Genomic DNA, 24,880 nt, shown 5'->3' with positions numbered 1-24,880 from the left:
TTGTTCTGATCCTCAGACCCTTGCACTCTGAGCCTCAATGGGAGAGACAACCCCACCATTCTGAATTGCCTTGGGAATCATTCTTCCATTGTCTTGGACAATGGCTGGTCCTGGCTGAGTAATCTCCCCCATTGTTTTGTTGAATAGCTTTTAGCTTCCGTTGAGAATTCATACTCATTCTTATCAAATTTGGCCACACCCTTTCTGTTCTCTCTCAAACACACTTTTATATGACTTTCCATATGGTTAGGCTGAGAATTTTGCAAACTCAAATTCTGCTTCCTTTTTGATGAACAATTTCATCTTTAAATTGTTTCTCTCTGGTCCTATTTTATGATATGGATTTGAGAGAACCCATGTTGTACCTTCAACAATTTGCTTAAATATTTGCTCATCCAAATAAACAATTTTATTGCTGACAAGTTTTACTTTTCACAAAAACACTAGGACATAAACACAATTCAGCCAAGTTGCCTTCCACTTTTTAATAAGGATCATATTTCCTTCAGTTTTCAATAACATTTTGCTCATTTCTAAGTCCTCATCAGAATGGCCTTTACCGTCCAGATTTCCACCAACATTCTGTTCATGATCACTTAGGTATTCTGTAAGAAGATTGTAGCATTTTCTAGCATGCACCTCCAAACTCTCCTAGCTTCTACCCAATACCCATACAGTATGTATTTGAGGGTATCTTCTGAAGGGATTAGCATTTGAATTGGTGAATTGAGTAAAGCAATTGGAATTTACAATTGGGTTCTTGAGACTTGGGTTTAGTGTTTGTCCTGTAGGTTTTGGACTTCTCTCAGACCCATTGCTGGTTGTTCTTTTTTATTTCTTCCCTTTAGAAGGGAACTATCTCTCCTATGCCTGTCCCACTGTTGTATTTTGGAAGCACGTAACATGTTGGATTTCAAAGGTTCACAACTGGAATCTCACCTATGTCTTATTTCGATGATATTTAGATGAGGCTTTAGACTTAGACTTTTGAGTTGATGACATGAGAGTAGAACATGAATTTTGAGGGGCCAGGGGTAGAATGCTGTGGTTTGAATGTCCCCTCCCCAAAATGTATGTGTTAAAACCTTATGCCCAGTCAGTGTGATAGTTCTAGGAGATAGGGCCCTTAAGGAGTGATTAAGTCATGAGGGTGGAGCCCTGGTGAATACTCTTATTACCATTATAAAAAAGGTCCTGTAGAGCTCCCTTGCCCCTTCTGCCATGTTGAGGACACAGCAAGAAGGCCCTGTTTATGAACCAGGAAGCCCTCACTAAATACCAAATCTGTTAGTGCAACGATCCTAGACTTCTTAGTCTCTGCGCTAGGAGAAATAAATGTTTATTGTTTATAAGACACCAGTCTGTAGTGTTTTGTTGTAGCACCCCTGATGCACTAAGACAGCCCTGTTCCATATGTCCATACTGGCAGTGTCTCTACAGCAAAAGGGACTACTTCCTGTTTTGTGCTATCAGTTGCAAGACCTGACTATAATAATGTTTCTTCTTTTCGTCCATTCTTTTCCACTTTCACCATTACCATCGAAGTCCAGGCCCTACTACTTGGTGAACCATTGCATCAGACCTATCCGATCTATTACCTCCACCTTCCTTCCAATCCAATCCAGCCGGTCCACGGCAACTAGATTAAAATTTGGAGCAAGTTCTCCCCATTTGACTCTATTGTCTGCTGAAGCCTGTCCTTAATTTGGAATGCACACAGAAGTAGAACAGTGAAGGTTTCTTCAGAGTATTTTCATCTAGTTTTGAGTTGAAGGAAGAAACCAAGTAGTTCACCTGCATTGTTCTTATTCATCATTTTTATTATTAATTAAATTCTAAAACATATCTCTTAATATACACAACATATGCTGTGCAATAAATTAATTCATGATTAAATCCTCAAATTTTACATTTATTGCCTTGTATATAAAATGACCTTTGAAGCATTAATGTAGCACTAATTATGTTTTTCATTTGATGTAAAGTGCTTATAAACTACCTCACATAACTACAAATTAAACTACATAGTTATACGTTGTATGGTGTATTCTTCTTTCCAAAAGCTCAGGGACCTTTACAGAAATCATTTTATTAATCTTCACACATCTCTGAGATAAGATGGTTGGTTTTAATTATCCTTCCTCTGCGTTTGGAAAAGCTGAACGGATGCCATTTATCACTAAAGTATACAGGCATCATACCAAGCACGCTATGTTAATACAGAGTCGCATAAAGGCCGAAAAACATCTCTTTCATCAAATATACATTATTGTTGAAATTTTCAGAAGTTCCATACCAGTAGGAAATGAGCTGCCTTCTGTTCTGTTCAGGAGTACCAAACCCCTTACTTTTTTTTTTTCTGTTCAATAGTATGATACAGTGATCAGATCTCCAGTGACATAAGTCAGAGTATTTGGTATAGGGCTTAAAAAAAAAAATCACCCTTGTGTATCTCTGCTCCTGAGTCTTTAGGTCTTACTTTTACTCATGTTCGAATTAATATCACAACCATCTCTCTGCCATAATTGTAAGTTTAGAAGTGCTACCAACACAAATTCCATAACCATCTTCCTAATTATTTATTTATTTATTTTTCCATGGGCCTTACCAGGAGTAGGAAAGAGCAGACATGCGCCTAAAATTTGATTAGCTGAATTAATAAAGGGATACACCCACAGAGCAGACACAGAAGAAGTATTTTTTTTAACATTTTTTTCAAGGAACACACTAAATGAGCACAGATTTCCCTCATATTTACGCTCCTTCTGTTATTTTATTATGGCTCGTATTAAAATGAGGATGCGACTACTCACAGGCACAAAATCACCAGGTTGGAGAAAGGGAGCTGATCGACCACAGGTGGAACAGAGGCAGAAACTCCAGGAAATTTTAAATTCTTCATACAATCCACTAAAGCTGTGCCCATAATTGAGAATTTATGGCATTTCCAAAGACATAAGGCATAAATGTGTATACAGTAAAGACTAATCCATGAGTTGACTTTAGCAACCGAGGAACAGAGGCAGAACGCACATACTAAACTAAATTGGCTCTAAATATTATTAGTAATGCCCACATAAAGGCATGTAGTGGTTACAGTGTGTAGCATAGATGTGCTTAATGCAGACAAAGAAAAGTCAAATATATTGAGATATAATTTACAGACACGAAGGTGCTTCGCTAAATATATTGATAAACAATGTTGTTGCCAAACACAGTAAAAAAAGAAAGAAAATGTACCAAAGATACTCATTTGTTCTATTATAACCTCCCTGAGATAATATTAGGTGCTGGATTAATTAGCAATTCACTTTTAAGGATATTTTTTAATATTTGAATATGAGAGTTTAGATAAGCCTTCACTTTTTTCAGTTTCCTCTCTTTTAATTTTTATTATGTTTGTTTTACTGTTTTTATTTATTTGAGAGAGAGAGAGAGGGAGAGTAAGCAGGGGAGGAGCAGAGAGAGAGACTCTCATGCAGGCTCTGTGCGTCAGCTCAGAGCCTGATGCGGGGCTCAGACTCACAAACTGTGAGATCATGACCTGAGCCCAAATCAAGAGTTGGTCACTTAAGCAACTGAGCCATCCAGGCATCCATGATTTTTATATCATTTGTAATGGAGAGCTCTAAGGTAATAACGAACTATATGAATTCTGAAGTAACATCTGGAACTTGAAGTTCTCACCAAGCTTGCTGAGGGAAGTGTCTTCCCCAAATGCTTGCTACCTTCACAGAGTCAGCGACCATACTTCTCTCTATGACTCTAGACTGAAGAGAACAGACTATTGGATGGAGGAAGGGGCTTGTGTGCAAAGCTGAAAACAGGAGGCAATTAAGCCTGAGGAGGCAACTAAGCCTTAGGCAGAGATCAGTCAAAAGCAGCAGAAGTCACCAGTATGCTGAGGAAAGGTATGAGACCTTAAGCTGGAGTGAACAACCCAAACCTTCAGCATTTGGAAACAACACACATTTATTATTTCCTAGTGGGGCAGGAATCCAGGAGTGGATTAGCTGCGTTGCTCTGGGTTAGGGTCTCTTTCTAGGTATGAATCAAACATGCTGGCTATGGCCGCACTGGTTTCAAGGATCCAATGGTGGAGGCTCTTCTTCGAGCTCACTCACACAGCTGCTGGAGGCCCCACTCACGCATGTAGATGTTCCCACAAGGCTACTTCACATGCAACTGTGTTCCTCCAAAGTGAGTGACCCAAGAGAAAGCATCCGAGACAGAAACCATTGTGTTTTTATAACCACATCTTAAAAGTGACTTCCTATCTCTCTTGCCATGTTCTAATCATTAGACTTCTTTAATATATTTAGCCCACACTCCAGGGGAGAGGATTGCATGACATGAGTACTGGGAATGCAAATCATCGGGGCCATTTTAGACACTGACTACTGCAAGCCTACTGATTTCACTTTTGTATGTTTTGCATCTGGTAGCTCAAAATCGTCAAAGACCTCAAGACACATTGTCTCGTTTGAACTTTTTATAACAACGCTTTGAGGTCATCAGGGTGACACTTGGAACTTGATCATTTTATATTCGAGCAAATGGGATGTGAGATTAAGTAGCCTAATCTTTTTTTTTTTAATGTTTATCTATTTATTTTAGAGAGACAGACACATAGTGCAAGCGAGGAAGAGACAGACACATAGTGCAAGCGAGGAAAAGACAGAGAGAGGGAAACACAGAATTCGAAGCAGGCTCCAGGCTCTGAGCTATCAGCACACAGCCCGACATGGGGCTCGAACCCACGAACTGCGAGATCATGACCTGAGGAAAAGTCAGACGCTCTACCGACTGAGCCACCCAGGCACCCCTTACGTAGCCTGATCTTAATGATAACCAGTAACTTGGTCATTTTAAATCCAAGCAAATGGGATGTGAGATTAAGTAGCCTAAACTTAATGATAACCAGTAGAAAGTAAAACTGGATTCAGTTCTTCTAATTCCTAGTCTTTACATAGTTTGAAATAAAGTCGATGCCCTCCCATCGGGCTTTTCAATATAGTGGGAAACAGAATACGAAAATGAAGTGTCCACGTGGATGGTGGTGGCTCAGGACTGGGGGATGAGGAGACGGACAAAAGGATCCAAAAGATGGAAGTGGAGATCGGTCATTTGATTAGTTTCAGTAAATTGGAAGAGAAAATAATTTCAAATCTATTCCTAGAAGTTTCACATAGTTAGATGCAATGTCAGGATAAAGATCCTTAATGGCATTAGATAATTTGGGCATTATAATGAAGAACCACTTATACAAAGTAGTCAATCAGATGTGTGGCCTGGAGGATGATGGTTTTTTGTTTTTGTTTTTGTTTTTTGTTTTTTTTGCAATTACATTTGTATGACGTTGTATTGATGTTATGGATTTGGAGTTGAACAATGGAGGTCAAATGGCAGCTGGGGACTCACAAGTATCCTCTTAACTCGGTTTTCTAAATGTCTTTCTAAGTATGATACATCCCATGGTGTTTTTGTGCAGCACCAAATAACAGTAGCTGCTTTGGGTAGGGAAAGCTGCCATGATGCTCTGTGATATGAGGTTAGGTCAGGGTTTCTCAACCTTGGTGCTATTGACATTGTGGACTAGATAATTCTTCATTGTGAGGGACTGTTTTGTGCGTTACAGGATGTTTAGCAGTATCCTTTGCTTTCACTCATTAGATACTAGTAACATGCCCCCACCTCACATACACATAACAAAGAAAATACTTTTAGATGTTGCCAGATGTCACTGGGGGAAGGGGTGGAGGCAAAATTCATTCCAATCGAGAACCACTGGGCTGGGTAAACATAAGCCCAGATGAAAACTGTATATGATGTCCCATACGTTTAAAACAATCAGATAAAATGATGCTCCATGTTAAGAATATATTTCTGGAAAGTAGAATTTATGAGTGATTTAAATTTTTTCTCTCGTGATAAATTTCTTGTATGTATTTGTTTTATAATGAGAACTTAAAAATTGTCAAATTATTTTTATTAGAATTTAAATAATGAACTAAATAAAATTTTATTAACTTGAGGTAGTAATTCTCAAGTGTTAAGAATACTATTCATAGTAACATATCCTTTCATCTTTATTAGCTCTGTAGATGTTTACAATAGGTTAGCTGTTTTCTCCATCTGAGTATTAATTAAATGCCTTAAAGAGGGGAGTAACTTCTATAAGATCCCCCAGCTGAAAGAAAAAGAGCCAAGATCTGAATTCTGACTTTCTACTGTTAGGTTTACTATTGACTTTGTTAAAAAGGATACCAATGGCAGGCCCCAAATGGAGTCACATATGCTAAACCCCATGTCAGCGAACCAAGAACTTACAACCCGCTCTCCCCCCTCCACCCCAAAATGTAAACTTTAACCGGTCAACATGGAACCACCTAATCAGCACTAGTGAGATAACCCACCCAACAGACCCCTTTGGTTGCCCCTAGGGAGGCCATCCTTCCTGAAACTATGAATTCTTTGCCAGTACTTTTTTTTTTTTAATTTTTTTTCAACGTTTTTAATTTATTTTTGGGACAGAGAGAGACAGAGCATGAACGGGGGAGGGGCAGAGAGAGAGGGAGACACAGAATCAGAAACAGGCTCCAGGCTCTGAGCCATCAGCCCAGAGCCTGACGCGGGGCTCGAACTCACGGACCGCGAGATCGTGACCTGGCTGAAGTCGGACGCTTAACCGACTGCGCCACCCAGGCGCCCCCGCCAGTACTTTTATTTCTCTGGCCTCTTTCCACCTTTAAAAACCTTTCCTTTTCTACAGCTCGGCAGAGTTTCTTTCTATTTGCTAGATGGGATGCTGCCTTAATCATGAATTGTTCAGCAAAGCCAATTAGATCTTTAAATATACTCAGCTGAATTCATTTATTTTTATTTTTTTAATGCTTATTTATTTTTGAGACGGAGAGGGTGAGAGTGGAGGAGGGGCAGAAAGAGGGAGACAGAGGACCTGAAGTGGGATCTGTGTTGACAGCAGAGAGCCTGACACAGGACTTGAACTCACAGCCACCAGATCATGACCTGAGCTGAAGTCAAACGCTCAACTGGCTGAGCCGCCTGGATACCTCGGCATTTATTTATTTATTTATTTATTTATTTATTTATTTATTTAACAGCTTCCAGAATATTTAGCCATCTGGATCAGCTCATCCATTAACAGTCCGAGGTAACTCAAGTGTTAACGTACATAATCGTTATTGTTTCATTCTTGTGAATTTGTCAAATGTTTTCTATGCTGAAAACACCGTGCTTTTTATTTCCCTTACCTTTATTTACTACTCTAGCAATAGAAGGAGAAACATGGGTTAGAAGCGGGAAGTATCGCAAAAGCTGGAACCATTTATAACCCCGAGCGACTGCTTTGGGTCCAGACCTGGGTTGTGCTGGTTGGCGAGGCAATAAGAATAGAGAGGAGGAAGGCGCCAGCAGATTTCCAATTATGCGGGCATGTTTTGGATCTGGGCAGCATATTATGAAGGAGAGGGCTCTCATGGAGTCCATAATTAGATTCCTTTTCTTGTTATAAAGCTGATTTTGGAGAACATGGCTTGGGTGCACAACACAGTGGGCTTCCCACTACTGAACTCCAGCAATCACAGGCAGTGTGGGTCCCTGCTGAGGGTCTGCTCCTGTAAAATAAATGACAGGAGAGTCAAAGAGAATGATTTCTTCCTGTGGGGACCTGACTCCAGAAAGGGAAGAGAGAGGGCCAGCCACATCAATGGCACATCTCCAGTCTTGAGTCAGGTAACTCCCTTCATCCTTGGGAGGAGGGGCTGTGGGTGAGGCCAGGAGTGTTTAGGGGCCACACCCCTCGTGGAAGCTACAGGGATGGGGAAAAAGCATTTCTTTTTATGCATATTTCATTCTTACTCTCTTTTATGGAGATTTAGCCAATCAATGTAATTTCCAAAATTTCTTTCTTTCTTTCTTTCTTTCTTTCTTTCTTTCTTTCTTTCTTTCTTTCTTTCTTTCCTTCTTTCTTTCTTTCTTGTCCTAGAATCAATCTCATGGGATTCTTTTAAATAGTATCAGGGCAGTAGTAACCTGGGATAGTGATTCTGTGAGATAAATCAGGGTTCAGAAGTCCTTTGGTGAGAAATAAAGGAAATGGATAATTAAACATGCCTTTAACCTAAACAGGATTAATAGCCAGTGCCATTGGGTTTTAGATGATTTTCAGTGAAATATGCACTTTTTAAAGAAATGCTCCTAAGGATCTAAGACCCAATCATGTTAAAACATGGGGAAAATATAATTTTTAAGATAACATGATTTACCTCTATTATTCAGAAAACAGTGGTGAGGAGGTCCTTATAAATAAAAATATGACATCCTCTTTGTGAAGCTGGAAGGACACAGTTAAGGGAAGAACCTGTGATTTGGGTCACAGAAAATCCCTTTGAACAAGAGAAAACCTTCACGAACACACATACCTCAAACTCAAAATGAACTGAATTATTAAAGCCATGGACAGATGTAGACCAGATAAAATGCCCCAGACTCCACATCGAAGCAACATGAACTCCGTGCTGTAGTAGATGATACTTCAAACTCAGAGCCACTTTTTCAACCCACTATGTCTCAAATGTTTAAAAAGGGAATGATTAGAAATTAAATCTGCACTTTAACATATGTGGTCTTCATTCATCTTGCTCAATTTGGGAAACAAAACCTTTTCCAGATCCAGTGAGTTGGAAGCCAGAGAGCAAAATTTCTTCCTCTTCTTCTTCTTCTTCTTCTTCTTCTTCTTCTTCTTCTTCTTCCTTCTTCTTCACAACTTCCTTCTCCCCCACCCCTAAAATTTTATATGAGGTACAGTGAAATGACAGAATATGGATAAACCAATTAGAAACAAACATTCCATGTAGAAAATTAAATTTCCTGAATATGATTAAATTGTACCATGTCCCAAAATGTTATAATCGGTGTTCAACAGTCTCTTGAAATGGATCAGAACATCAAGTATCACTGCCATTGTATGCTGAGGTTTTTATGGCGACTATAGGAAATAGAGAGAGAAACTTCAGTGTCCTCTAGATATTTCAAAAACTGAAAGAAAGGACCTAAAAGGTGAGGCCAAAACCAAAACCAAAACCAAACAAAACAAACAGACAAAAAAAAAAAACCAACCAGCAAGTAAGAGGCCAGCCATAGCATAAAGAGTTGAACAGGGCCGAAGTTCTACAGTGGATCCAAGGAACTTCTATTACAAGCGAAATAAAATACAGAAGGAATCAGGAAGAGGAGAGGGATCCAGGAGTGTGGCAAGATAGTTGGAAGCTCACCGTGCTGGATTTTGGGCCAACAGCAGCCCACCAGTTCTTTGGTAGATCCAAAATTCTGTCTGCACAATGGGGAACCAGAGGGTGAAGGATGGAGAGACAAGAATGGAGTTTGTCTGTTAGCGTGACCTCCTGGAGATAGAAGAATCTGTAGAATAATTACACTTTTAGCTTAAAGGTGGAAAGTTGTATCCACCCCGTCTACTGCAGAATGCTACGGGGAAAAAAAAATCTCTTTACTTTCTATAGCATGTAACTCACAATTCGGTAGACTATCAAATGCGTTCTCTGGCAAACTGAAGCGGGCAGTTGTTTTGAAATAAGGTGGAGACTCAGACCTCTGGGCTGTGACAGGCCTCCTTGCCTTCTGGACTGAGTTTTTCACATGGAGTGGAACTGGATTCTTTTATCCCTTCTCTCGACTTCTTTCTTCCTTGGGAAGTTGGCTAGACTATCGCGCGTGTCATCTTGCGGGGTCTGCTGGACTTCCAAAAATGGTACGCATTAATTTCTGGACACCGCCTGCCTGGGGTGCTCCTTGGACCTTATCTCATGAAGCCTTCACAACAACATTAAGAAGTCTGTGTTTTATCCCCTGTTTACAGAGGAACGAATTGAAGATCAGAGAGGTTGGGTGAGTTGGCTGACCATATACAGTTAATTAGTGTCAAAGCCAGGCCTATCTGGCCGGAAAGCTTAGGCCTTGTCATTCATTCCACATAGTTGCTACCTCGAGAAAATAATTCCTCCCATTCCTGGTCTGGAAGTGTTAGCAATTTATAATTCACCCACGGGGGTTGGAGTGCAAGATTTCAACCTGTGTGAGTGTGTGAGAATGTGAATGTGCACATGGAATGTGAATGTGCACATGCGCATGTGTGTGTGCACATACCTATGTGTGTGCATGTGCGTGTGGCTATGATAGATTCTGTTCAAATAGCCTCGTACAGTGAAGAGATCCACAGCATTATTTCCTTTACGGAACTTCTCTTTACATGTCGAAAACACTCATGTTGGAATTAGCACTTGAAAATAGTTTATGTGCCAGAGATGTACTTTTTTGTAACCAGATCCACCAAGTTCTGTTTTCCAAATTAATCTCCTATGAAAAAGCGTTTAGAAGTCATGGAAGCATGAGGCAAAAAGGGAGCTGTGCTGATTCCTGGACTTCTGTGGACACTCTGAATTCAGAGTAGCTTACTATCAGCCAATTTGTAATTCTAGCATTGCTATGGAACATTTCTTATTCACCAAGCTAATATGAATTTTTCCCCTTGTTGCTATATACAATCCAGCCACAAATAACTAGATGGCAATACCACCCGAATTAACTTATACGCAGAATGATTCCTGCCAAAGAAGAATGTATTGCAAAAATTTCTGGTTTTGCTCCAAAATCTACCCTAATGATTTACAGATGAGATCTAATTTTAGGGTAGCTAAAGTTGTTAGCAACCTGAGTTTGTTAAAGATTGAATCAAAGTTACTTGAAAAAAAAAAGGTCTTTTATTCCCATACTTCTGAGTTTTGTTAAGGCCAACATGAATTACTGAGGTCCTATAGTAAACAAGCAACATCTGGGATAATGTGAGGTAATATGTGCAGACCAAGAACCCCAAAGTTTAACGGCAGGCATATATATTTTGTATGTGTTCTTTTTGTGTGTGTGAGCTCATCTGACTTAATACTTGAGTGCGGGACTTTAAAAATGTACAAGAGGACAGAGAGAGCAATAGAAACCTTGATTGAACTCTTCTAGATGACAGCTCGGCTTGGGCTGATTTTTTAAGAATGAAAACAGAAGAGACCAGTGCCCCTGCATTTTATCACTTTCGCCATGGATGATGAAGAGGAGGAGGAGGAGGGTGACCTGAGTGACAGGGGTGATGACAACCTGTGACCACAATGATCACGCTGCATTATCTGCTAATCCATGGCTTGTCATTTACATTATGATTAATTGCCTAGCGTGGCAGTAGGCTGTCTTAAAATGACTCCTTGTGAATTTCAGGATCTTTTCTTGTGAACAGGTATAAAATAACTATAGCTAAGTGCCTTTCTTTCTCCTTCAGAAAATGCATGAAATCATACCCGCATACTGCAGCTTACCCACACACAATAAAACTGGAGACAGAATTTGCTAATCAAAATCACACTGGAAACCTGGGTTGTATTATTCCAGAAGGCCCATGACCCCATTACTTGCTTTCTCACTTGGAAAAAATTCCTGTGAAAGATGATCGTGAGGTATTTGCACATATGCTGCATTTGACACAAAGATGGGATGCTCTCCATTTAGCAGTAAGAAAGGGACTAAGGAAAACTGGGAATTCATACTTAGAATTTTTTTCCTGGTCTAACAACAAAGTGGTATCTATTAGTCTGTGTGTTGCATTTCTAAAGCACATTGGATTTTCACCATTGCAGGCAAGTCTGATAACCTGTTACATTTATAAATTGCTTTTCTTTTTCTTAAAGATTTTATTTTTAAGTATTCTCTACACCCAGTGTGGGACTCGAACTTGCAACCCTAAGATCAAGAGTCACATGCTTTACCTACTGAGTCAGCCATGCACCCCAAAATTGCTTTACTTTTTAAAAGCTCCTTGCATATACTTCTTTGTTTATTTAACAACATCACAATCCCAGGAGATTTGTTTTCATGTTATTTCCATTTTGGAGGTGAGGACAGTGGCTCAGAGTTGAAAGGGCTTGTCCTGGGCATAGCTGGTAAAGGTGTTTTCAAGCTCAGAGGCAGATCTGATGCTTAGGGCTTGTTCTACCCACAGAAATCTCATGCCTGGTCTTTGGGTATTTCATTGTTGCTGGAATTGTGTTGATCCTTCCCTGAACGTGGGGGAAATTTCTAAGACAAAACATAGCATTCAAAAACACAAGACTTACATGTGAAATTCATGAGCTAGACTGGCGCTTTAGCTTTTGAACCATGCCTCCACCCTTCAAGACTTGGTGTTTTAAAAAAGTTCTCAGGAAGCATGTATTTATGATTATTCAATTAATGTTGACCTCTCAACAAAAGCAAATGGTACCCACTGCGAGATCACACTTACAGTGATTATATTGAGAAAATGTGTGAGAAAACATGGAATTTGAATTTACCCTCAGCCTACACAACACTGAATGTGTCGTCTGAATTTAAAGATACGTAGGGTATAGCACAACAAATAATGAAATCCACTGGACATGACTTCTAATGAACTTTGGAGATTTTAGAAGTATTCAGAGGAACATAAGGACCACTGGGGTCTACTTTTATTAAAGTATTGCGTAGTTTTGTATGTTTCCGTTTCTTTATTTTGTTTTCTGTATGATGCAGTGTGAGTTATTGCATTTCCTATGGGGAAGCAGTCACTGTATTAATCATTTTTTTTTTATAAAGCTCAAGAATAGTAATCAAAGAAATACTCAAGGAAAGGAAAAATTGGATTATTTTTGTCACACAGCCAATGAGAATTGACAAATAGAGTGATATTGGATGAAGACTTTCTTTGAAAAGAACTGTTAATTTCCATAGCTCCTCTAACTTCTGTTGGCTGGGAGAATTTGGATTTAGAAAAAAAAAAAACCAGTAGAATTTAATATAACCAAGTCTTTGATATATAAAATCTTTTCCAAAAATGATACACAAATTGAGTACTATTAAACATATTAATAGTTGCAGAATATGTAGGGAAAATATGTGTGTGATTTTAAAGAGGTGCCTGAAATGGAAGATTGTAAGATCTATAGATCTGATTTCTACAGAGCATTCTTGGAAGGATTTTCAAATGTTTTAAAAGCCTTTGAGTTCAGTACACTAAATGCTTGAGGCTTAGGGGACATGTTGTATTTCTGGCAGGGTGCGGCGTATCACTCCATAGCACCAAAATGGCAGCAAGTTACCACTTCCTAAAGCAGCTCGGGGAACTTGCTCAATTACAGGCTGAGGCAAGTGTGTGCCATTAGGCCAGGGATTCCTTATCGTCATTTAAGAATAAGAGCTTGTGTTCCGTGGTGCTCTCCAGAGCTCCAAGATGCCCGGTGGATCCTCAGGGCACAGCCAGGGAGGTCATGCCAAGACTTCATTCTGGAGCAGCAGTCCTGCTGAGAATTTCCATCCTCACTCTCAGGTCAGAGAAGGAAACCCGAGGCATCTGGTTTTGGCTAGAAGAGGGGACCTGAAGAGAAAAATAAAGGCCTTCCTCATTTCTCTACCTTGGGGACACGTAACTGCATTCCCATCACCTTTATGCCCTCGGGCAGAGGCTCTCAAGGTGCAGTCCCTGGACCGGCAGCATCAGCATCGCCCAAGAACTTGCTAGAAATGCAAATTTCTAGACCAACTGAGCAGGAAACTCTTGAGCCAGCTGCTTCCGTGTCTTCATAAGCCTTCCAGGTGATTCTGATGCATGCCAAAGTCTGAGAACCTCTGACCAAGTATTACTGTCTAATGGGTAGTTCTGTCCTCTTCTCTCACCCGCAAGCTGTTCCGTGCCTCCATCAGTTTGCTCAGAACTCCCCCCACCCCCACAACCCCCAGGATCACCCTCCTTTTCCTCAACCAGATTGCTCTCAGGCACCCATCGAAGTCCCAGCTTATAAGCCATCCCTGTAAAACCAGGTAGTGCCCAGGGCCCTTCTCTGTGCTTCAGTATCACCCTGAGCCCCTAGGCATTTAGTATCCAGAATCTTCTGGGCATATTGTCCGTCTTCGCAATGACCACGCTTCATGCAGACAGGCCTGGGTTTCATTCCCTGCATTGCTGTTCATTAGCCATGTGATCCTAAGCCAGCTGTTTGTACCACCCGTGCCATTTTCTCATCCCTTACCCCCCGGCCTGGCACAGGGGTCAGGATTGCTGATCCCAGCAGAGGTTTACTCAAACGAACTCAAATGAAGCAAACCTAAGGGAAACGCGTATTGACTAGCGGACCTTAAATGCAAAAACAAAACAGAAACCTGAGCTCCCAGGGAGCCGTGCGACCACGGAGGTGGGTAGAATGTGGAGCGTGCACCCGATGTCACCTGCCAATCCTGAAGCTGGGGAGGGGCAGCAGCACGTCATTTGGGGGGAGAAAGAGCACTGACCACAGACACGTGAGACCCGTGCTCATGCTACCTCTGCCACATCACTGCTGCATTTTCCTATCTGTAGAGCGGAAGGTGGAGAGTCCTGGTGTCCATGACCCTATAGGGTTGAGACCTGAGAGTGTAGAAGGGCTGTGGAAACTGGAAGGATTGAGATAGGTAAAAGTATGACAGCCTGAGGCAACCGAGTATCACGTGTGTGCCAGACGCTTCACGTGTGCCCTTTAATTCTCAGGACTCAGGAGGTTGGGGCTGTTCCTCTCCCCACACGGGCACAGAGACAGTGGGAGTTTCCAGGGGGTACTTGAAGGTCCCATACCTGGGAAAGGGCAACAGCAGGATTTGAACCCAGAGCTGTTGCCACCAAAGAGATTTTTTTTTAGATCTTTACAAAATATTCATTCATTCATTCATTCATTCATTCATTTTGCGAGAGCAGGAGACAGAGACTCCCAAGCAGACTCTGCATTGGTAGCACAGAGGGCGATGCAGGAGTGGAACCCACGAGCCGCAAGATCATGACCTGAACCCGAAATCAAGAGTCGGAAGCCCAACCGACTGAGCCACTCAGGCGTCCCCAAAAGAGGAGCTTTTACCCAGCATGCTTTACAGCTCCCTTGCCCTCAGAGTTCTGATCATATTGGTGTCTGTGGGGCACCGGGTCAGGAAACTGACATCAGGCCTTCAGTTCAGTTGCGTGGTGAGCTGGTGAGGGGCACACGGGCTAGTCCGCGGAGGAGCTCACGCCTGCGCACTGCACGTCACGCAGTCAGCCGACTGGGTCTCGGCCTCAGGGGAGCCCCCTTCCAGCCAGGTGTGCATTGTGCCAGTCCAGCGGGAGGAACCAGGACTCCTAATACCCCGGGCAGGCAGGTCAATCACAAAGTGCCGTGAGAGCAAGCACACACTGCATTGCAATGATGAGATCAAGTGGTGGAAAGGGAAGAAAAAACTAAGAGGGAGTTTCTGGTTTGAAACTGCATCGCAGACCAAGAATCACACTACTCTTGCCGCTGAGGCACCTGCGGGTTAAATGATTTGCCCAAGGTCATAGAGAAAGTCAGTGGCAAGAATAGGTTCAACTCAGCATCCTGAAAGTCCTACTTCTTTAAACGCAGCCCAGGGTGGCTCAATTTCCGGAACAATTCCTGCATGTGAATTCAGCCGCTCACGTGCCCGGAAGGCCAGTCCTCATGGCGTGTATACCCGTGAACCCAGCATATGGGAAGATGCCTATTAGGTGGAGGGTATTTTTGAATCCCAAATTTTCTCCAAACTCCACATTGATAAGATGATCAGATCTTTGAAATATGCTGTGTTCTCATGTCTGAGGATTTGCTCTTACTTGGGCCATATGTTAAGGAAGCAACAGCTTAAAAAGAGAACCCCCTTCCCCCAAGCTCCCTCTTCCCCACTCAGCCAGTAAAGAATGGTCCCTTATACCTCTCCAGGCTAGAAGAGAGTCTCCCATACAAGCCCCATGAGCTGAGCTGATGAGGAAAGTTAAAGCATGTATTCAGGAATTGTGTCACTGCCTTCCAGAAACTGGTAGGGGCAGTGAGTGAGCCCTGCTGAGAACCAGGGGTGTTGAGCTCTGTGTATCCTGCAGGCAGGACCCCCTGCAGGCAGCAGGCTTTCGATAAAATGATTACTTACACTGTCTTGATTTCTTGGGTCCAAAAATGTATGTCACTGCAAAGTGTCCTGGATGGATTTCAAAAGGAAAGTGACACTTCATTCAGGATGGCTCTTTCAACGTCAGTGTCTTTGCTGCTTCCGTCTGCGGCTGCCCTTCCATAAATTATTATCACAATGACATTCTGACAGACCCAAACCCCTTGGTCTTGGCTCTGTGCACATGTATAAATCTAAAAAATGTCTGTACAGCTTTAATCGTCCTTTCTTATTACCTACAGAGGATGGCGTTTCTAAAGTGACTTTATTTTACATTGTCCTTAATTTTTTTTAAAGAAGTAGGGGGGTCCAACAGTCTGTAGGAATCAGGGACCTAGGAGCTCTCTGTGGACCAGCTTCTATTTCTGAATCGACAGGGTCATTACGGTTAGGTGGGCTTGATCTTTGAATATAATTGTGTGTGTGTGTTTGTATCTGTAATAAGTATATAACCATAGGAAGCGTATTACTCAGGCAATTATTTAAATAGATTTACATCAGAACACGTTTCTGGCATTTCTAGCCTGCTTAGCATTCAGAGTGATACGGACTATAAAATTATTTAAATCTAATGATTAGTTGTTGCAAAAAGTCAATGTTATTGGGCTGATAATGTCTCCTGAAACAAATAACAGCAGCAGACGAAGCGTATCTGTTTCCCTTCCCTCCCCTTGTTGTTTAAGGCTAAGTTTTGTTTTAGGCTGGTGAAGATTTTCTACATAGATTTCAAATTCTGCTGCTTCGTCCTCACCATGGACATGAATTACAAATCTGTCGTCCTTGGCATAATTATCAACAGTGGCCACATTTATTAATTGACTGTTTTCGGTTCTCGAAACCTTCCTTAAAAACCTGCCTTGGCAATCTTTACCACCTAAGACATACACACAGATGCAGTGAAGATACACAGGATAACAAAAATTATAGAAACACATCCCAAGTGAAATTAATATGGGGAGGTTGCTTTTTGAATAAGAAAAGAGAGAAACCCTTTAAAGTGCATATGTAGGCCCGGAGATCCTCTCATCAAAAGAGTAAATGCTGTTCAGACTCTTATACGACCATGTTATTGCCATGTTTTTAAAATACAGGAGAAGCACATCACGGCTTAATGATAGACACGGAGTTCAACCTCCCAGGGAAGTCAGCCTCTTCTTGGCAGGGCTGAATTAGGCTCGTTCGCTCTCTCTTTTTGTTTGCATTATTCAGTGGAAAAATACAAAGTGGCATAATGATGGGAATAAGTTATCTTTTATCAAATCTGACTTTAAAATTCAGGTTATGTAAAACATAGAAACTCATAGGAAATTCAATCAGAACCTCAAGTCACATTATGTACTCTCTGTTCTCGGGCAGCTGAACACTCCGTTGAGCCCCTTCCTGGGAGCAAGTCCCAGACTCTCCCTTCTTGGCTAGAACACCTTTTGCCAGCAACTTCCACCAGGGGAAGCTCTGAGCACGTCAGTGCTTCACAGGGAGCCGGCGAGATTCAGGCAAGACCGGGCAAAAGAAGCCGGCAGGGGAAGCTAACAAAATGTTCTGCGATCGCTTTCCCAGAGATTAATGAGACTGGATTTCTTTAGGATCATTACACCATAATTTAACTACTAGTGGAGAATGCAAAGCCTAGTAAATATGTAAACACCGTTTGGAACTAACACCTTCCAGAACCCAACTTCTTTAAGGGAGAAAACCGACTTGCTGTTTGCAAACTCCAGTCCTTCAAAGAGCTGAAATCCTGGTTTTGCTTCTTCGTCCCTCATCTGTCGGTTATTGAAAACTACTCTCATTCATTTTGCTAGTTCACCTTGGTTTTAAACACACACACACACACACACACACACACACACACACACTCCCCTAAATGATAAATTCGACGTCTGTAGAAAGACAGTCACCTAATTGCACAGTGAAGCAGAAGAAAGCCTTGCAAATGGTATACAATTTTCAAAGTGTTCCAAGCCTTAGGCAAAAGCCTTTCAACTGTGTCTAAAACTGAATGATAAAATATGTTGTACAAATTATCTGTGAACAGGAAACATGTGGTAGTGGCAGGGGACTGAAATGTAACACTTGTAAAGAAATGGGAACTGCCAGTCATTTAGACCTCTTTCTTTCCTTCCTTCCTTCTTTCTCTTTCTTTCTTTTTCTTTCTTCTTTCTTTCTTTCTTTCTTTCTTTCTTTCTTTCTTTCTTTCTTTCTTTCTTTCTTTCTTCTTTCTTCCTCTTTCTTCTTTCTTTCTTTCTTTCTTTTCTTTCTTTCTTTCTTTCTTTCTTTCTTTCTTTCTTTCTTTCTTTCCCTTTCTTTGCTTTTCTTTCCCTTTCTCTCTTTCTTCCTTCCTTCCTTTCTTTTCTCATCCATTCTTTGTGTTTTTTAACTGCAAGTTTCATCTTTTTTTTTCATTTCTCATCCGTTGATGTTCACGTTTATAATCAGACACTTATCAGATTTCACCAGGCCAACTGCAGCGTTATTTAAAAAAACAACAACAAAAGGAAACAGATGAGGCTCAAGCTTTGGTTTTGCACTCCCCCTCCCCCCCACCCTCTCATCAGTAGAACTCCTTAAAATTTCTCTTCTCTGTTGTTTGGAGGTCTGGTGGCTTGTGTGTGGAATTTTGAAAAGAACTGAAAGTCTTCTGGCATAGAAAACATGCAAAAGCTCAGGTAATCACAAGCGGAGTAAATGTTTCTTTAGCCTTCATTTTCACAAGGGAAGGGCACCGCTCAATCACTGCTAAACACGAGGCAGAAAGGCTTCACTGGGAAGTGATGTTTCTCTTTCCACTCTCCACGTTGATCTTGGAACGACCGACCAGTTGAAATTTTTGTCTTTCAGAGAAGCATCCTCTCCTCCTCAAGGAAGCCAATCACAATCGCCTGTGATCCTTACCGATGGGACTGTGATTAGCTCCTACTGTTTACCACCTAGTGTCTTCAATTCTGGATGAGCTCCCAGCAACTATATACATAGATATTTTAAGCCTTATGCAGCTATCTGAGGAAAGCTGAAGTGTTAGTAAATTTTATATTTACAGAAAGAGGAAAAGGGAGGGAAGTCTGTTCTGCTACTTTTGTTTTCTATCATGAAGTTACTCAGCTTCCATCTCATTGCTCAGTTACACTCTTATTTTAGCTCGTCTTTTGGCACGTAACTGTTTAATGACATTAAAAATAGCATACTTAATATTCTGCCTGGTGCACAGACCCGCCTCCTTAGGGTTGGGGCTGCTTCTGAATGGAATGCCCTGGGAGAGTCATCAAAAATGAAAGAGGAACAAATTGTTTAGTTTGCAACCCAAACTCAATCAGCAGCAAGAACAATGTGTTGAAAGAGTCCACTCCAAGTGAAAACTGACAGAGATCATTAAAAGTGTGAGCCGTCCAGCCAGATATACACCCTCCGTTCCTGGAGTGACATTATATCCACCTGCTCTGACGATGAAAGTTGCCTTTCTCCTTCCTTCCTCCCCTCCCTCCCTGCTTCCCTTCTTCCCTCCATTTCTTTTAATTCTACAACTTATCGAACACTTCCTTCGTGTCACTCATAGTGAGGCGCTGTGGTTGTGACGCAGAGTAAGGTACGGTCTGTCTCAGGAGTTTGTGATGTGGCGAGAAAACTGGAGGAAGTTCATAGACAGACTCACAGCACCAGACTTCTCTTTCCCAACATGCCAGAGTGTGCGTCTTGCACTCACCAACACACAGTTATCACATTTTGGTGTTCTTGAAATATTGCTTTGGAATGCCAATCTTTCCATCCAATTTCCCTGAATTTCAGCATGTTGCTTAGGGGGCATATGGTTCTCCTTCTCTCCCTCTGCCTTATACAATCATTCCTATCTTTATGCCTTCTTGGTCTATTTTTTTTTAATCCTTTTCTGAAACGTCCCCTTTTCTCATTTTTATTTAGCTGAGCCCTTCCACTTCTCGTTAGTTCCTATCATGTAACTATTTTATGTGTACCCTCTAACACAGGTTATTTCTCGTTCAGATTGTTTACACGCTACAGTATATGCTATACCTGTTTTGTTTCACTTATGCTGTATCATTCTCTTGTCACCCTAAACAAAATGAGAGCAAGAATTATATCGTATACTGCACTTTAAAAACCTTGATAGCATTAATAATAATAAACACTGGCTGAGTATTCAATGTGTGCCAGGTGGTGTGCTAAGCTCTTTCCATGTATCTTTATTTGTTTTTTTGTTTATTTATTTATTTATTTATTTATTTATTTATTTATTTAGAGAGTGCATGTGAGCAGAAGAGAGGGGCAGAGGGACAGAGAGAGAGAGAATCGTAAGAGACTTCATGCTCATCATGGAGCCCAATGCTGGATTTGATCTCAGAACCCCGAGATTGTGACCTGAGCAAAAATCAAGAGTCAGATGCTTAACTGACTGAGCCACCCAGGTGCCCTCCACATATCATCTTATACTCATGACGATCTTCTCATGTAGGGTGTTACTGTCTCCACATTTTTCTCTCGAGGAAACGAAAGAAGGGATTTTTAAAGTTAACTTGTCAAACTGGCAAAGTCTAAATTTGAACTCACATATCTTGGCTCTAGAGCCCATGCTCTTTTATGCTGAGCACCTAGGAAGTTTTCAATAAACATCTGCTCAAAGGAACTGAATGGGAGACAATTTGCAAATCTGAGAACCATAAAGAAGCCTGTTATAGAAATGTCTTGGGTGAGTGAAGGGGGCAGGTGGTAAATACTTTTTTTTTTTTCTGCCATATGATGGGTTTGGAGGTTTGCATGTGTTTAACCTTCATACCTCACAGGTATCTTTTGTCATGTGGATATGTGGAGGAGTCTGGGAAAAATGGGGTAGGCAGGATAGGCAAATAGGGTTGGCTTTGTGTCTTGTGGCTCAAAAAGAGCAAAGAAATGTAATGAATACCCCGTTTTTGTGCCAGTGATTTTTCATATTTATTTACTATGGCTCAGGTGCTTCATAAATTCTGTTAACTTGTTGCTTAGATGTTTCCCCCTGACATCCCTCCCTCCTTGCTTCTTTTTCTTCCCACATCCTTCCTCATTGTGGCCACAGGTGTGAAGGTAAATTGTGCCATCCTGGGGATTCCACCAAAATCAGAAATGGAACACAGCCCCACTGTTATAATAACATCACACAGAACCATCTGTTGACGCTCAAGCAGGGCCACTGATTACACAGGTAGATATTGAGAATGCTGCTATCCATGAACATGGGACCTACTTTCCTGCAGCTGCACACTGGTCTTTATGGGGGAAGCTAAACATGAAAACCGTGCCCGTTGTGAGTTGATAATCTCAGAGAAGAGTTTGGCACTTGCCCAGTGGTCATTCTACAGCTAGTCATGTGACATTTCCACCCACTCTGCATTTTCATCTCATGAACAGCTGCTGGTATTCTGGTATCCACAGCACAGCAATGGATAGGGTATGAATTAATCTCTGAATTATACAACATGATCACATTGCAAATGACGATCATGGAAGATCCAGGTGCTTGCACCACCCAATGTTAACATACAACAGCCTGGTGCACGCACTGTGAAGGGCTCCCCATAGTGACAGGTAACAGTGACCCTGTCTCTTGCTAAGCCATCCTCCTCTCCATTTCAGCTCCAGCCATTACTGTTTGTATGATCAGTCTATTTTCCAGGCCACATTCAATAGGGTTTGCTTCTGCTCTACTTAACCATTCCTCACCTTAACCTTTTGTTGTCTGCAATTGCTCCCCTGTCATGACTTTACCTTCTCCACCTGTGCTGTTTTTTCACAGGTACTTGACTCCTAGGCTGTTTCCTCTTGACCCCCGTCTATCAGACTTCTCCTCTTAGCTTTTCTGCTCCTTCATCCAGCCTGATCCCCATGATCTACTCCAGCAGCATCCACAGCCATAATGTCCCTGCTGTTCTCCGACACGAGGCACGCTCCCCACCCCCCAGACTAGATCATTCCAGGGCTGATGGACAACTTTGACCAAAACACACACCATTTGCAGCCCTACATGTCCCTGACGAATGCTGTTTCCCATTTCAAGCCTCCATGTTTCCTCTTGGACATCTTTCCCCATCTCCATTCTCATTCTCAAGCAAGGCCAGCCTTGACCCTTCTCTCCTTGACCTTTCCCCACCTCCTCTTCTCTTCTTCTCCCTCCCCCTTGCTCTTTATATGTCTTGTTTCTCCAAAGAGATGGAGGAAAAGTGCCTCCTACGCTTCTACAAGTCTATCTCCATCTCTTCTCGAGAGCCCACATTTTCACGTCTCCCTTCATGCCTCTCTCCACCAGTTAGCTCCTCTATTTCAAAGACTTTTCACCTCCTCTTTTCTGCTAATTTCCATTGGTATGCAAACATGCACAAGCACCTCCCATCATTAAAAGTGTTATTCATCTTGTGTCTTTTATAGCCATTAATTCCCCATCCTTCTCCTTCACTTCTTAGCTAGACCTCCTAAGTGGGTAGCCCCCACTAACAGTTGCTACTGTCACTTCTTTAATTCACTGAAATCTGCCTCTTGCCCCTGTGCTCCTCTGGGACTGCCCTCTTTAATGTCAATAATAATTTCCAGATGCAGAATCCAGTGGACACTTTTAAGTCCTCATGCTTGCCTGATTGCCTAGCAACATTGGGCGTCCTTAGCTACTTTCTTCTTGAATTTCACTGCTCTTTTTGCCTCTAAGACACTAAAGCTTTCCTCTTTCCTCTCTGGTACTTCTCATTTCCTTTATTGGCTACAATTCCTCCGACCATCACTAAAGACAGGACGTCACAAATAGTTCCCTTAAGTTTCTTTTTATATAGACTGTCAGGAGGCCATTTCATCCATTGTCTGTCACTTAAACACCAACGACTTTCATGTTTGTATTTCTAGCCAGATTGCTCTGCTATTATTAAGACAATGACTTTGACCCCTTACTCTATATTTTCATCCAGGTAAACAAAGTTACCTCAACACAACACACTCAAGCATAGTTCAGTGTCTTCCTACACAAACATGGAATCCTTCTATTCCTTCTCTGGCTAAGCAGTTCTGCCACCTGCCCAGCTGTCTGATGTAGACATAAAGGAAATACCTTGCATTCCAGCTCTTCCTCATACCCCAGAACTACTTCATCACCGAGTCTTATGACTTCTAGTTCCTGAGTTTTCATGAATGCATCTTCACCGCCCCCGTGGCCATTGACTTCCTTTGAGTGAGTTGCTCACTGAGTGGGAATGAGCAAATGCCTCTCCTCTGGGTGCATGAATGTCAACCAGACCATGAGCTTGCCACATCCCCTTTCCGCTTTGCCCATCTCTCCTCTGTTGCAACCACCTTCTTCTTCTCTCCTTCCTATTGCATTCCTGCTCATGCATTACCTTCTTTGTAATTCTTGTCCTGACTTACTCAGGTTGTCATTTGCTTCTGTGTATTTCTGTGATATTTCTTGGTCTTCTGTGTATTTCTGCAATATTTCTTGGTCTTCTAGTGGGGCACTTTTATCATTTTTTTAAAATAATAAATACCTATTTACTTCTTTCAAAATTAAACTGTGAGCTCCCCCATAGTGAGATTTTTTATGGTTATTGTTAGGTTTTATCCAGTGTTTTCAGCACCTGTCGCAGTGCTGGGCACATGCTTATTGAATGAGTACAATGAAGTATGAGTAGATTAACATTGCTAAAGAGATTAAACCCTTCCTCATAGGTATCTGCCACCCTTGTATTTCAGTTATTTAGTTGGCAAACAAAGAAAGTTAGTGAGTCATTGCATACTTCAGTGGAAAGTGCACTGATTCCCCTTGAGAAGAACTAGGCTAATCCTGGTAATTAGGTATATGATTGTGGGCAGGGAGTAGCCTCTCTGGATTTCTGTTGTCTTATCTTTGATAACAGAGAATAGAATTAGCTTATTTTAAATGGTATTTCGAACTCCAAAATATTATAATCTAAAATGCTGTCTTCTAAGATTCTAAACAAGATGCTTCTTAGCCTTGGATCCTTGGTTAGGATTCTGGAGTTCCCATAAACCATGTGAAATTGCATTCAAGTTTCTGTTGTTGTTGTTACTTGCTGTGGAAGGGATTACTCATTGATAATGAATATGTATTCATTTCCATGAATATGGTATACAGAGTTTTATTTGGTCAGATGGCCACTCAGATGAGTGCATTCCCCAGTCTCCCTTGCAGCTGGATGTGACACAGTCACTAGGTTCTGTGTGACAAAAAGACTAAAGGAGCATAAGCAAAAGTGATATAGGCAACATCTTGTCACGTTTGCCTGTCCTCCACGCTTCCCTCTCTTTCCTCAGGATAGAATGTAAATATGATGTTAAATCAATTTGGGCCAAGAAGGGCAATACCGCAGGAGTTGATTGAACATTAAATCAGAAGGAACCTGGGTCCTTGGATGACCATATGTGGCTAAAGCTGTACCCCTGTCATCCTAGACTTCTGTGTAAGAGAGATGCAAGCCTTTTATCTTATTTAAACCACTGCTATATTTAGTGTTTAATAAAATATTGAGCTAATATCCAGCTTGGTATATTTGCACGTGTTTATTTCTAGAAAGAGGGCTCATAAAGTTCAGTAAATTTGCAAAGGATTCATTGGCCCATATAGTGGCAAATTAAAGGTTGCCACAAATTAAAAAAAAATGTTTTAATGTTCATTTATATTTGAGAGGGGGGAGGGGAAGAAAGAGGGAGACACAGAATCCCAAAGCAGGCTCCAGGCTGAGCTGTTAGCACAGAGCCCGATGCGGGGCTTGAACCACGAGCTGTGAGATCATGACCTGAGCTGAAGTTGGACGCTTAACTGACTGAGCCACTGAGGTGCCCTGCC

General features: G+C 41.5%; 1 protein-coding gene and 1 non-coding gene across 4 annotated transcripts in view; one reads left to right on the top strand and one right to left on the bottom strand.

The window, feature by feature from the left end:
• Positions 1 to 24,880, top strand: part of TMEM182 (transmembrane protein 182) — a 289,973-nt gene that overhangs the window by 180,663 nt on the left and 84,430 nt on the right. The gene's annotated exons all lie outside the window — the stretch shown is intronic.
• TRNAK-UUU (transfer RNA lysine (anticodon UUU)) lies at positions 4,737 to 4,821 on the bottom strand. The gene has a single exon. It is a non-coding gene; the product is annotated as a tRNA-Lys (tRNA).

Source organism: Acinonyx jubatus, chromosome A3, assembly GCF_027475565.1.
Source record: "Acinonyx jubatus isolate Ajub_Pintada_27869175 chromosome A3, VMU_Ajub_asm_v1.0, whole genome shotgun sequence".
Lineage (NCBI taxonomy): Eukaryota > Metazoa > Chordata > Mammalia > Carnivora > Felidae > Acinonyx > Acinonyx jubatus.
The sequence above is the reverse complement of the archived record's forward strand: the minus strand, read 5'-3'. Positions and strand labels throughout refer to the sequence as shown.